Below are 14726 nucleotides of genomic sequence, written 5' to 3'. Positions count from 1 at the left end.
CATCAGATGCTTTGAATCTAAAAACTGCAATATGGATGGTAAGCCACTTTTGAACAATAGGACCCCTCCCCCCGTGTGTGTACCCGGTAAAGATTGTTTGCAGACTACCTTTAAACGCTAGGCCGGGTTTAGTCATCGCAAGCGATCGCACGCGACAAACCAATGAAGACGACGAGGCACATTTTTTATCATCCTCCATCAGCATTTGTAGTGGTTTACAACAGAGTTGCTGAACATCCACTTCGGCAGAGCGGTATACCGACCATTTGTTTTCTAGTTCTGTCCTGGGACTTTTTCTCCATGTAAATTTTAGGCTCTTCGAAGGTGGAAAGCGATATCCTTGAATAAGGAGTCAGCGTTGGATACCCAAACTGGGTAATTGCGGCCCTGTCTGGTTTCCATGTGTCCATTTATTTCCAATGTTGGGCTTTATGGTTGGGGCGAGCACGCCCGCTGAACAGAGTTAACTAGGGATGGCTAAACGATATTGCTCTCTGCAAGATCAACTTCCTAAACTGGGCGCAGAGACTTCCAGAAGTTTGTCGCCAAAGAAGTAGAACAATTTGAGTAAAATGGGGTGCATCGTGAAAAGGAAAGAATTTTATTTCGATGTTTTTGAAACATTTCCCTTAGCCAAAGTTACAAACAGACAAGGTCGCACCAGGATGTAAAGTGCAGAAGGACTGGTGACCTATTTCTACTATAGGATCAATGTGCGTCTTTATGTTCCAAACTCTACCCGGCTCTATGAATGTGAGTAATTTGGTAATATCTTTTGCGGCTGCCAAGAAAGGACAGCATCTGCGAGCTGTAGTCTTCCCGGCCACGTTTCTGGCAACTGTCAGTTTTCACGCCTCTTTGTTAGGTTTAAAGGTTAACAGGCCGCATCACTACTCTGATTCTTCCACTGTAAAAAAAACGACAAATTCTCTGAAATGTAAAGAGAAAGTGACATTTGGGGAAGCATACCAAAGGTAAATTTAACAAAAAAGGTTCGAGGTTATGTCTTCCCCTTTTATTTCCCCTTTAAGCATTAACAACCTTTTTATTGAAACGTGTGTTCGTATCTGGTTCCGTCATGCAGTGCTTTAGGCAAAGTGTCCATGCCCCCAGGCCGTCAGTTCGTGCGTTCATGGGATATGGCCTACATTTATTGGAAGTAGGTACCTTTATTTCTTTGGTGTATGTTTGTTTTAATAAGTTCTTTATAACTAGTGCGAACACGATTTATGGTGTTGACGGCTTCCAGTTTCTGTAGCAACGGCCTCTGCCACTAATTCCTACATAGCAGGTACAGTTGTCTGGACAGTATGAGTCAGTGTGCCTGCCGCCAAGAAAACACTGCAACGAAAACAGAAATCAATATTATTTTTGAGACGTTAGAAAATACACAAGAGGATGCGTTTCTCATCATGGTGGGTCATGCATTACTGGTCTGTGCTTTCTGCTTGCGCTTTCATGCGGTTTCTGGTTGAAAGAAAAACACAACTTCTCTAAACTGACACGCTTCGGAAATGTTGTGAAGATGGAGGTGCTCAAGATCATTAGTGATGATGATGAGAAGACTGTTGCGGTACTAGAACCGTAATGCCTCTTTTAAGCGCGTGAAACTAGTGATCTCTTACCAGACCTTAGCGTGGCTTTTGCAAATTAATCTTAAACACCATTTATTGTAGGCAAAAGTTCTTCATTCATTACAAACAGTCTACGCAATTTTATTATCAAGCTTTTTATTTGTTCAGCTGGGAAAAACTATGCAACCCTAAGTGTACTTGCAAGTGCTCCCGGTAGTGATTTAATTGACAACGTGAGTTATACATGACAAGAAATCCATTTTCTCCGCCTTGCAAAAACAGCATTATTCTAGTGATAGTAATTTTTAGTGACAAGTTTTACAAACGAAAAGAGCACATGCAAATTTTGAAATGCAAAACGACTGCCTTTGATAGTATTGGGCCAGCTCTTTGGACAACCCCATCAAGTAGTTTGGTTGCTTTAGCATCAAAATCAAATTTTATAATGATATTTTCAAGAAGAGGGTGGGGGTAGACGAGGTGAGCTGTTTTGTTTCCACAACCGGGAAGTCCTCGAGTTTATCCATAACCCCTTCTAAAAACCCTGTTTAAAATACTGACGTAATCAAACTATTTTACAAAAATCCACGAAACAGTGCACGAGTTGCCGTCGTTCTATAATGAAGAAGCAATGTACTAGCCATGGAGGAAGGGTGTGCGGTGTGTTGCGTCCTAGGTACGGCGTCGGTAGAGGCAAAATTTCTTATAGCCCTCCGTTTAGCAGTGACGTACGCGGGTCACATGAGGCGAGGATTATCGGCCGATGATTCCGGCGGGGTTGCACTGTTTCTTCCCAGTCTACCCAGTCTACTGTTTCTACCCCTCCTGAATAAAATATTCCTGGAGGTACTCCCGTGATGAACATTTTGCAGGAGACGGAGACTCTGGCCGGAGCCAGCGGGCTGTTGTGCAGGAACACTGCTGTTTGTGCTGTGGGCTGATTTCGGATAAACAGACTGAATGGAACTTTCGCTCTTGCTTTAGTATGGTGGCTTACTTGACATGTGTGGCGTGAAGTGCCTGGCTGAATGAAGCACAGTGCTTCACCTCAGAAACCGGCCGCGCGTTGCCCTTGTCATGGCAGCCGCATCTCCTCACTTGTTTAGCCGCCTAATCAGCCGACGGCCAAAACAGCAGCGCCCTTTCCTGCCATGAGCCTGCTCCTGCCAAGGTTCCCGTTTCTTCCACAACGTTCACAAAGACTTTACATCGTCCATAACTTACTGCTAATTTAACTGGTCCGTGTATCAAATATATCGTCATCCGCAGACTGGCGTCCGTCATATGTAGTCGCTCGACTTAAACAAATCCACGCCTATCCGCCACGGTGGCTGAGTGGCTAAGGTTTTCTGCTACCGAGAACAACGACGCGGGTTAGTAACCGGACGCGGCGGCCAATTTTCTGCTAGAGGCGAAAAGCAAAAACGCCCATGTGTAAGATATTTCGGCGCATGTTATAAATCCCCTGGGTGTGAAAATCAATCCGGAGAACCCCACTGCTTCGCGCCTCATTGCCTGCTTTGTGTCGACGCGTAAAACCCTACAATCAATCAATTGAGGAACAAATCTCCCAATGGCCGCGCATTGGTGCTAGTAAAATTTTGCATACCAGGACAGTGTACCGGAGGTGCCACCACGAAAAGCTAAAAATGTCACTCGAAATACGACATTGTAAGATAAACTTTGTCGCTTTCACCTGATCAATAATGGCTTTGCTTACAGAACCCATCAGGAAAATTTTGGCGTTATTGGAGTAATTTTTACATTTAGGCTAACGTTGCCGCTTTTTTATGGCTGCACGGCTTTTCTCATGCAAAAGCCAGTTGCATGATCGGTGTTGTCGCTTTCCGGTTTATGGAACCGGGTAAAAAGAACTTCTGTTTAAAACCCAATTTTTGAGGGAGACGCATATTTGGGCTTAGTTTTCGTAGAGAAACACGAGCAAAATTCTGTTGTATAAGTACAACTTACCAAAGGAAAAATACTAGGATAAAAAAGGTGTACACAGGATACTCGCTACGCATCGACTGAAAACTTTAGTGCACATATAGCACAAAATGTAAAAAAACAGCAATTGTTTTTTGTGTAAGAAAGCAGAACCTTACGCACGCCGCGAAATGTGTAGATATTGTGCATCTGTAACAAGCATAACCTGGTTTTACGTAGAGTAATCGAAGACGCGTTCCAACATTCTTCTGCTTCATTGTAGATCTCATATGACCGCGTTAATGTCCCGATTGGGTTGGTCGCCTTTACAGCCCAACGCGGGTGTGCAATACTACACTTGGTCACAGCCCCATCGCTTGTAATGGTCAGTCGGGTGACCTTCAGCCACAAGAGGCAAGACCACTGCTTGGTGCTTCCTCAGTTTGTGATTTATGCACCTTTCCTGGATAGCAGTTGCCACACGACAATAGGAGGGGAGATAAAACATTGCAGGTGACACACATGGTGGCCTGTTGTGACTTCAAAGTAGTATATCTTTCACACCCCCAGTTTTCCTTCTGGCGAAGTATATTTACTCGGTGCCACTCCGGGGTTCCAGCTCGACAACGCTGCCCTCTCGTTGTAACCCTGTTATAACCCTGGCCACAGCCAGGGTTATCAGCACTGGCAGTAGCGCCGTTATCAGAATATTGTGGAGAATAAACAGCAGCTTGAATGATTGCAAAAACGCCCGAAAGCAGCCACCACATGCGCCGCGAATAATGCGACCGCGGCGTTCATAAACGGCACCTTGAATGGTTGCAAAAACGCCCGAAAGCCGCCACCACATGCGCCGCAAAGATTGCTGCCGCGGCCGTTGCCGCCTAAAATTTCACCTCGCCCACCAGCTGGGGGTCCCTTCCAGTTGAAGAACACTTGTCCAATTGGAATGCTGGTGTGACCATACAATTTTTCTTTAGCTTCAAAGCCATTTGGAACGACATTGACACGACGGCGGCCCTCGTTGACAATCTGGTCACAGTTGTTCTAACGGTAGAGAAATAAAAGTTGTTACTCTGACCACATATAAATTCTTCTTCCCTTCGCCATTGTATTTAAAACTTAATCCTGCGCGATCTGCGGCTGCTGGTTTAAACGTGCACGGGTGGGGGTTGGAGGTAGGGGGCATGCACGTACAGCAGGTCTTATTGCCGCTACCGATGACACACGTTGTTACTAGTAGAAGATTTCGACGTCGGAGTCACATGGTTCGATGGACCCTGTCAGCTGCACTCCGCAATCGAGCGGTTTGGGTCTGGGTTCGTGCGTTGCACAGACAGTAAGATCCGTGTGACTGGAGCGAAAGGGAGACCGACATGCGTCTCCGCCAGAATAAAGGTCGAGGCCATCGAGGTGTTCACTCGCTATGGGCGGACGTATGTCGCTCGCTTGGAGGAAGAAGTGCGGAAACTGAAGAAGCGTCTTACCAAACAAAAAGGGGATTCGGCACGAAAATAACAGAATGCCGCGGCCAAATTTCAGCTCCTCAAGTAGCAGTGAATCTCTTCCGCATGAACAGCAACTAGCCCGCTTGGAAGGCAGACGTGGGCTAATATTACTTGTTAGGCTTACTTGTTAGAGACGTGTACGACAGTGCCTTTAACTTCTAAGCACCCGCTCAGGGCCGGTTGTGGCTGGTGCATGCATGCACGGGTTGTGAGGGAATTAGGGGGGTGGGGACGCGTGCAGGCGCTGCATAGGTTTCATTCCCTCACTGATGGCATGTGCATTTTGGTGGCGTAAGGTTTAAACGAGGGAGTCATACAGCCCAATGCGACTGGTCCGGTGTCATTTGTAGAGTGGGTTGGGTTGTCGTGTTGCAAAAACAGTAAGATGCCTACAACGCAGAACAGAAACCGACAGCTCTACGGTTGTCCCCGAGAATAAAGCTATAGTCTTGCGAAATTTCATTCAGGTAATGCGCTAGGAACTGTGCTCACTCGTAAATTTCAAACAAGCGTGCTTTTTTTCGTGCAATCTGTGGAGCGCGTGGCTCTTCGTAGGTAATCTGTTTTCACATATTAGACGTGAACTATATTTTTTTAGCGTGCATCACCCTATATGTAGTTTGCGGCCTGCACAGGTACGAGCCGTGAGTGGATTCTTTATGTTTTATCTTCGTTAGGAGAATGCTTACCAGATTTACTTGTTTGGTGAGACTTTTCGCTACAATCGCCACCAATTGACGTGCGTTAGGATGTGTACGTGCCGAAACCAGTTCGAGGATTAAGGAGAATTAAGGCGAATATGTCAGCACGACTCCGCTTCCTTTTATGGAAACAGATTTTAGCTTGTTACAACGTCACTGGCGCGATACATATATTGTCCTGTATGCACTAGTTACGAGAAAGATGATTTTGATTACCAGTTTAAGTTTCGATATCTGCAAACTATAATTTTCGGTGAAAGTTGGGCATGCATCCTGTGTGCATCTTTCATCTTCTTAAGCTTTTCTTCTAAACGGAAATCATATTGCACTGGCAGTGCAAGGCTGTAGAAACAGCACAATCTGGAGGCCCCAATTCCTTCACCGTAGCACCTCACATGGATTTCAAAGCTTGCCGCTGAACGTTCTCCATCGCTGGGAGGCCCGGATCGTTTTGTCCACAGGGATCCCCATCTCTGTCAAGGTGTAAAACGTTAGCATGCGCTAAAACCCGTGGTGCCGGTTTCGCGAAGTCGGCGTTTGTAGCGCGACCACGGCGTCTGTGCTCCCCACAACAGGCGCAAACGCACGTCAACTGGCGAGGAGAGCACACGCCAAACGTCACGCCATGAACCTGGGCATTCTGTTCACGAAGGTACATCGGGCCGAAGCCTGGCGCTGCTCATGAGGCGTAGGCCCACTTTTGCTCTGTAATTGAAAGCAAGTTCTACTGATCTCGTCGAGCGCTCTCGCCATAACGGTAGATTTGGCCCCTATTGCACCAGAGCTGCGCCGTACACTTGGACACCCATCCCACGACTTGCCGATCTAGATCCTCTGACTTAGCAGTGCTAATGACAGTGTTCGCCGAAATAAAAAACGGCTGCGTTCGCTGTTACCATCGTACCTGACTGCATAGTGCATGTGCGCTTTGGAGCTGGTGCGTGCATGACCACGTGACTCGCCATATGCATGCGAGCTCGGCCATGAATGAGGGCGAGGTCGGATCGTCTTCTCTGAGCATTGCTTGAGAGCTTGACGCTTTGAGGCGTTTTCGGCAAGCGGCGTCGGACAACCCTGCGGACATCGCCCCACCAGCCGTTCACCTCAAAAAACGCCCGAAGCGGGACCATAGCCGTAGACAAAGTCAGGCCTTGGATGAAACGTTTAGTAATTACAGCTAAATAAAGGTTAACCGAGTCACGTCGAGACTTGCCCAGTCTAAGCCATCCTTTCGCTTTGCATACCTAGGGGTCGCAAAGCTGAACCATAAAATATGTTTTCTTTGTATTTCTACCTGCTAACCCGTGACGCCGAAACGAAGTCCTTCAACAGTTCCGCTGTTAATTCCAACTAGTCCAAACTTGGAACATATTTTACCCCATGTTTTTTTGTGAAGAAGCTGATTCGTCGTCCTAAGGTTACGTGAATGTAAACTTTGAGCGCTGCTGTTTAGTGTATGAAGCATTCTCTCTAGATAATGAGGTCACCGGTTTCATCACGCGCAGTGATAAAATGGGGCAAACATGCACAAATAGAAACGGTACAAGGTTGGTGTGAACGTTACTATTCAGCATCAAGACTAGATTATTCTTGTGCAATGGTGATATTTCCATTAAACCATAATATTTCCATTATACCGTAAATTTGGTAGATGTCCTTTTTTGTCATTTTCATGTTAAAATCTTATACGATTGTGTTATGCGGTCATTGTATTAGCAAAAAGGCCCATTGGGGCTGACCCATTCATTTGAAACTAAATTTCTTGAACCTGTGAACGTGTCTGCTGCATTGCGAAGGTATGTAGTAGGGCTCCACTGTTTCCTGGCGCATGGAGATAAAAACGTCATACACAAACCAATCGTATTATTTTAGAAAAGACGTTCGGAGGAGTGGCAAGTGGCGGTTGAACTATGAAGAGTTTTTTTCCTTAGCAATGATTTTAAGGTCAATCGATATTTTTCATGCTTGCATTCTCGTGCAAAAATAAAGATGACCCATTAGCACTCCTTATGATGTGATGCGGAAACACGGATGTTGAGCTGCTGAAACTGTGCATGCGGTCTGAGTATCATGAATCTTCTGCTTTAGCGTCAGGTCGTGCGCTGTCGATTATTGTGACTCGACTCTATCCTCATTTGGATTGCCAAGCAATGCTGCTGTTATAAATTGTTTATTCACCAATGAAAGACAAAGCGCCGTGGATGGACAGGGGGTCGGCATAGAGGGAATTAAAATTTGCAGTCCTTCAGCACGCTGCACCCTGACGCGTGACTTGAGTGTCTTAAAAATGCTATCCGCTGTGTGTACCTCTACAATATCTATGTCAAGCCTCATTCCATACTTGAAAGTGCAATTTAAACAGTACTGTGTTCTTCCAGTGTGCTATGGTCATGGGACCTGGTGGTGTCCAATATAGAGAGCGTAGCAGTGGGACCACCTTGAAATGATTCGATGGTAATACAGCTTGCGGAGTGCGTCGGTTGCATAGGATGTATTGGTGAATATTTGGTTGATACAGCTAAAGCTGGATGTAACAAACCTTCATGTTACAGATTTAAGTATTTAAGAAAGTTTTTGAATTCTCATTTACCAGCCCCATTGAAACTCATGTGCTCGCGACCTCCACGTTATGAAGGTGCTGTGATGCTTAAAATTGATGTAATCAATTTCGGACGCTGTTGACATATGGTTTTTTTGGAATTTTCTAGAAAATTGGCTGGAGAAATGAACAAATTAAGCAAGCTTCACCTGCACTGCAAACTACCGTGCATTCCCAGTGTGATTGCGGTGTCAGTTAGGGGCTAGGCCAGGCTGTACGCGTGTACTGGCGAGTCTCCAGTGATGCATGTAGTGCAAGTTCACCGGTGATGAGTTCTGCTGCGAGAAAACGAACATCTTTGCCTTGTCAAAACAAGCTTGAATTTAAATTCCTCCAATGACTTCGAGAAAGAACAACGTCGCCGCCCGGTACAGTGTCCCAGCTACGACTTTGTCAAACAATTTTCAGTGCGGCAAAGAGAATGAAGATCTCCAAAGCCGCCGTTTTAGCCTATGGCTGTTTTTTAAACTATTTAAGGCACTGAAAAGTTTCAAAAGGTAACACAGGCACTCAAGGTACCCTTTAAAATTAAGGGGTAAGTGACAGTGGCTCTTTAGAGTACCAGGGTGTGAATAAGTTCGCTGAAAAGCACCAGGTGCAAATCACAGTTTTTTCACTGTGAAATACAGTTTTGGACCGTGAGTTCTCTATGAGTGATTTCTAGAATTTTTGTTTCGTTTCTGCTTCATTCACGTGAGCATTAGCTCTAAAGCTGCATATAACAAAAAATGGGAATTATTCTCGAATTCGTTATATGCAGGCTGAACTTTACATCTCTTTAATTTTTTTGATTAGGGACTTATGCGATAAGTCATCCTCTAGAGTGCGCTATTTTTGTGTGGAATCTTTATTTCGGTATTCGTAAGTTCGGGCTGATCGGGACAAACGGGAATCATTGAGAAATTGGTACACTCCGATAAGCAGAGGGGCTGGCCAAAGTGTCGGCGCGGTTGAAACAAGAAAGACCATCCCGCACAGCTACTAACGCTTCATCAACGAAGGCCTAGCCTAGCGTACAGAAGTCTAGTCTATACAGACATTGGTGCCATACCGATGAAGAGCGGTTGTCTGGCTAGTAATCGAAATGATTGGTTGTGAACAACGTGGGCTCAGCAATGTATCATGGCTTTGTAGTAATCCTTCAAAGTAAGAATCTTCGGAAGAGTGATATGATAGTGGTCATACATGATGCATTCAAGGCCGTGCATAATGGCTGCATGCTCCACTTCTGCGGATGTGGTGTTACGTAGATGGAGGCGCCGAGCACCCTTGATGCTTCGGTCAGGTGGTGAGAGATGCAAACCATTGTGATGAGGAAATCGCTGACGTTAGCTTCGGAGCATATGCGAAACGTCCAGTGCTGCTTTTTCATCTACAGTTTATGCGCTCCTTTTCTTCTCTTTGGTTTTGCGAAAGGAGGAATCGGACCAGTGGTCGTGGTTTTCATGAGACTCCCTTTGTGTTAACAGGGCAACTGTAGGGGATAATTGGGACTGCAAAGCTGGAGTTGGGCTTGAGACTGCTTGTAGTCTTTCTCTTCCTTGTTCTACTAGAAAAGTTTAGGCGCTGCCCACTCAAGCTCTGTTGGTGATATGGAGACCGAGAACTTTGAGAATGGAAGCCGTTGTGTGCTTTGAATGACCGTAACGACTCCTTGGCGAGTAAGTAGACATTTGAAGCTCGCCTGCTCCACGCATTTTTTATGATGATATTCATAGGAAGCACACCGCTGCAGCTTGTTTGAGTGGAACCTTGGCAAGCCGGAGCGAGTGCCTCATCGTGAGCAGAGTTTATGAAGACAACGCAAGAAACGTTGCTGGATGAAAAAAAGGGTGTGTGATTGTGCTTTATACGCAACGTCACTGGCAGCTACGGCTATTGCTAGTGTTGAAGCAAGTTGTTGTTTTCCCCTTTCGTACTGATTACGGCGTCTTGGCATCGCTCGTTGAATTTCCAGTTTTGTTCAGTTTGGTTACCCAGATTTTAGGGTTAGTTCTCTATCCAATGGCGAAACCCAAAAAGGGGGATGGTGTTCGATTTCACCGTAATTGCCGTGTTACGTATAGTTCCCGATGATTGTTGGTAATCCGGTGAGTCCTTCCGGGGAAAAACGGGCAACAACCATCGACCATTTTGTGTACCGTCTGTGTTAAAAGGTTGCGCAATTCCGACCTGCGCTATCAAACGGTATTTGCCTATTATAAGTTACGGTTTTCTTATTTGGTCTCAAATCCACTTGTACAACCTATGTGAATTGTTTTTGAGAGATATATTTGCAGCCTTGTATGAAACAGCCACATCCAAAGTAAGTCATTCCAAAATTCAAAAAGATGCTAAACTTAATCTTGCACTCTGCTAAGTAGACTAGTCTGGAAGCCATTCCCTAGTGATACCAAAACTGGTGCCAACCAATCCCCCCGAAGAATGGCTGAGCCACCACCAGTTGCTCTGATTAAAGTTTATTTTCTCTCTGTCTTTCTCATTAAAAATAAATAAACAACTGGCTCAGTTCTAGCATTTAGGAACGTTCTCAGAAAAAAAATGGGCATGCTACTAGGAAGATAGAACGTCTGATTTCTCTTGACGAGCCGTAGACCTAACCAATTCAACTAAGGTGACATAGTGTTTGTGTAGAAAATGCAGCATAGTTGCCTTCACACTAACAGATATTGTAATCTATGCCTCTGGTTTAATTTAGTTCCGATGTCGGGCTGGAAAGTTCAAGTTAGCTATAAAGTTATTGGTGTGCGCCAATAAATGCAGAAGGTTTTCCGTATAGTTTGATTGAGCTGTAAAGCTAGCGATTGCTACAAGTCATTTAGAATCGTGTGTCAACAAGGAACTGAACAGTAGGCTCGGCCGAGTATAATGTGTCACTCTAATATCCACGAACTTGAAAGTCATTGTCAAACAAACAAATGGAAAAGAACGAATGCTTTGAGCCCGTAGCGTTCAAAGAAATCTACCCGGAGGCAGCGCTTTTTTCGTTGCAGATTCGCACTGGTCTACACATCAGCAAAAAACGTAGAGAAATTGAGAAAACGATTTTTTAAGCTGTCTTATTTCTAGCCTCATTCAGCAAGCTCTCATCAAAAAAGCATACCTACATATTGCCTTTATTTATGCAACAGCTGTGAAAAAAACTGATTTTCTCAAATTTCTCAGGGTGCCGTTACTGCTATGATTTTCAGTTCCGACAGTACTGCGGCGGAATAAAGTGTAGTTCCAGGAAATAATTTTGTCCCGCATGCATTTACCCGTCAAGCTTTTCATAAAGACCCCAACTTCAACAATGACACAAGTTCATACCATTCGCATTCGCTTACGTGCACCGAAATTCACAGACCTTGTAGACATGTCTTATGTAATACTACAGTGTGATATCACACTAATACTCAGATATTAAGAATGTAACGAATTCTTTTGCATCACTTACCATTATAGTTTATTATGTACAGTCGGTCAAATCCTAACTTAGCTCGCGCGAACGGCGGGTTTACTATATTATCACAATCTTGCAAAGGAACAGCCTAGCAGACGATGGGTGCAGCTCAGCATGGTTTCTGAGCATGCAATTATTCTCGACCTGTTTGCAAATTTGCTTCCATCATGCGGCTCCAACGCATGAATAGTCGCCGCTCGCACACGCTAGGTAAAGATTTTGCCGACTGTACATGAATATTTCCAACATGGTGGTATTTCCTGCGCCTGTGCCCTCTGGATAATCGTGATAGAATTTGGAAGCTGGTTTCCTTTCTAAACAACTGCTCAGCACGACTACCAAATGCCCTTCAATGCCTCACCCAATGACTGTTAGTTGGCATTCGTTTTTTATTACAAGTTGGGTTTGAAATATAAGTATTTGAAAACAAATAGCTTAATTTTCACCAAACGCGTTTCTCTTCCTAGCACGCATCTTTTTTTATTACTCACATCAACTCCGCAGTCTTCCCATGTTTTTGTCGAGGCTCCCTTCTGGACTCTCTCGCAAAATATCCTGAAAACAATTACAAGCGTTAAGGATTGGGGCGAAAACAATGTTAAGCAAAACAGCAAGCTTTGCTTTGGCAACCTGTGGCATGCGCTATAAACAATCACAAATTTACATAATGTGAAAATTTTTGAGATTAGGAGTTTTTTTGGCCATTTATCTTGCCGTGGCGATACACATACACGCGGTCGTGTGAAGCCATTGCAGAACCACTGCCCAATAGTGGGTAAGGATACGGACGTATTCCAGAACATAAATATTAAAGGGCCACTTTCTAATCATGCACCCTTCCATATAGCCAAGAAGAAGGTTGAACACGAAGCTTTTTCGTCAGAGATTCCTTGGTTGTCACCTGAGTTTAGTCATTTGATCGAAACGGCGTTGACTTTGACCCTTCGTTATTTGATTTCGCACGAAAAAAAGCTTCGTTTTCACCGATCGTCGACGTATGACAAAGGGCTGCATTATTAACACGATAGCGTTATTAGGCTCATTTCTTGATTCCCCCGTAGCTCCTAGCCGTCCGCCATCAGCCGTGCTCATCAAGCGTCCAAGAAAATACGTCACCGCTGCCACCAGAAAGCCACCACTGAGGAAGCAAGATTCGAGGACTCCGCTGAGCCAGCATTGTGGCGCTACGGCCACCGTAGTTTGTAATGGAGGCCAGTGATACAACGTCGGATGTAAAAGAAAGGACACGCGTTTTCACAAGGCGACGTGCCTGCGTGCTAGAGTTTGTTCTATGCCAAGTCGGTGGTAGCATGCTCCGACAGAAACTGTTTTCAGCTGCGCCCGCACTTGACGTCCACATCAAAGCGTGTTTTCACCAGAAGATAAAAAATAAACATTTCCGGTAATTCATGCCCCCAAGCTACTCGCAAGCAGCAAGGCATGTCGTAGTGCAAGTCTTCGGAAGAATTTTGACTTTAGGATGTTTAACGTGCACCGAAATCTCCTCAAACTGGCGTTCCTGTTTTCTGTTTCTATCACAAAAACGACAGCCGCGGCCGGGGATTGAACAAGCGGCCCTGGGCTCAGCAGCACAACGCCTTACCCACTGAGCCACCGCGTTGTGTTTTCCACCTGGGCTCATTGCGGCACCAACAGTAGGTGATGTAACTAAAACAGAGGACAACGGATTAGGCCGGTCTTTCAGAAATCAAGGAAGGCTTAGATTATAAGCCTAAAATAGCTAAAATAAAGCCCACTATATAGCGTTTATTCACAAAGGTTTTCAAAATATTTTTCAATATTACCACGGTTATGTATCCGCCGCAAGCTCGGTTTGATAAGCAACAGATGCCGCCCCGCGGCCAAGTAAAAATTAGTCCTAAAAATTGTTTGAATATCCTCCCAGTGATCAGCCACATAAGACTGATCAACGGGGTTCTAGACAAGTGCGTAGGTCCCAACTAAACATCGCCAAAAACAGAAAATCGATTATTGCGCACAATCAAAACGTCCAACCAACAGAAGAACAAGAAAGAGAGAAAATAAACGATAAGAATCATGCAATCACTGATCATGAAGAGAATATTGTAGAGCCTCCCGTACAGCAAATTTACCCCCAACAAAGACAGAGAAAGAAACATTACCATTAGGACCGCATACACGGCAGTTCTCAAATCCGCTATTTTGACCGTAGAACGAACTAACAAATGTGGACCAGCAGGGTAACAAAATGAACATGCATAGATGTGTCTAGTAGAATGAGGCGGCCATTTACTCAATAAAGGGATGAAATAACGTGGTTCGTAGCAACGAATGGACTCAAGAAGAGCAAGGCAACAGCGGGTGAAGGTCAGTGGGAGAGGCCTTCATGCTTCAGTTGTCCTGAAAAGTCCATTTGTGGTATTGGCGATGCTCCTGAACTTGTGTCTTACTAAGGCATTTTGAGTAATCGGAGAAACCCCTCTTCTAGCCCAAAGAAAGCGGATGTAATGCAAAATCGCCAGTGGCCATGATGCCATATTGAAGAAAAAAAAACAGTCCCCCCCCCAATAAATGGAAACTACTGCAAGCCATGATAGACATCGCACCAACCCCGCGACCCACCATAAATACACTGCCCTACCAAAAATATGCATACAGTCCTACACAAGAAGAGCGGTATGGCAGGCTCGAGCTTATCAGGAGAACGTTTCAACATCATGACACCACAACCCAGGCAGCACAGGACTTTTCTGCCTAAAACAGGCCGGTGTACTTTGGCCGGTGATTTTCTGTCCTGCCATTTTCCAACAGCCATGTTCGGCCTGTGTCCAAATGTGGGCCTTTTGGCCGTATACGGCCGTACTCCCATGGCTGTCCAACAGCCAGTGTCCGTCGGCCAGTCGACCGGCTTACGTTCATACGGCCAGATTCCAGCCGTAGCACTCCGTCCATTCCAAAGCCACCCGTGAACGGCCGAAGTACGGCCGCCGGAGG

At 45.2% G+C, this 14726-nt stretch overlaps 1 long non-coding RNA gene across 1 annotated transcript in view; it reads right to left on the bottom strand.

Annotated features, from left to right (window-relative positions):
- Positions 1-582: 582 nt before the first annotated feature.
- LOC144165125 (uncharacterized) overlaps positions 583-14726 on the bottom strand; it is a 34174-nt gene continuing 20030 nt past the window's right edge. Inside the window, exons 2-3 of the long non-coding RNA XR_013321377.1 lie at positions 12242-12305; positions 583-1341 (exon numbers count right to left, since the gene is read on the bottom strand). This is a non-coding gene — a long non-coding RNA (uncharacterized LOC144165125). The remainder of the gene's footprint in view (positions 1342-12241; positions 12306-14726) is intronic.

The sequence above is a fragment of the Haemaphysalis longicornis genome, unplaced genomic scaffold (genome assembly GCF_048455015.1).
Source record: "Haemaphysalis longicornis isolate Haplotype H1 unplaced genomic scaffold, Haemaphysalis longicornis Haplotype H1 scaffold_14, whole genome shotgun sequence".
Classification (NCBI taxonomy): domain Eukaryota; kingdom Metazoa; phylum Arthropoda; class Arachnida; order Ixodida; family Ixodidae; genus Haemaphysalis; species Haemaphysalis longicornis.
The sequence above is the reverse complement of the archived record's forward strand: the minus strand, read 5'-3'. Positions and strand labels throughout refer to the sequence as shown.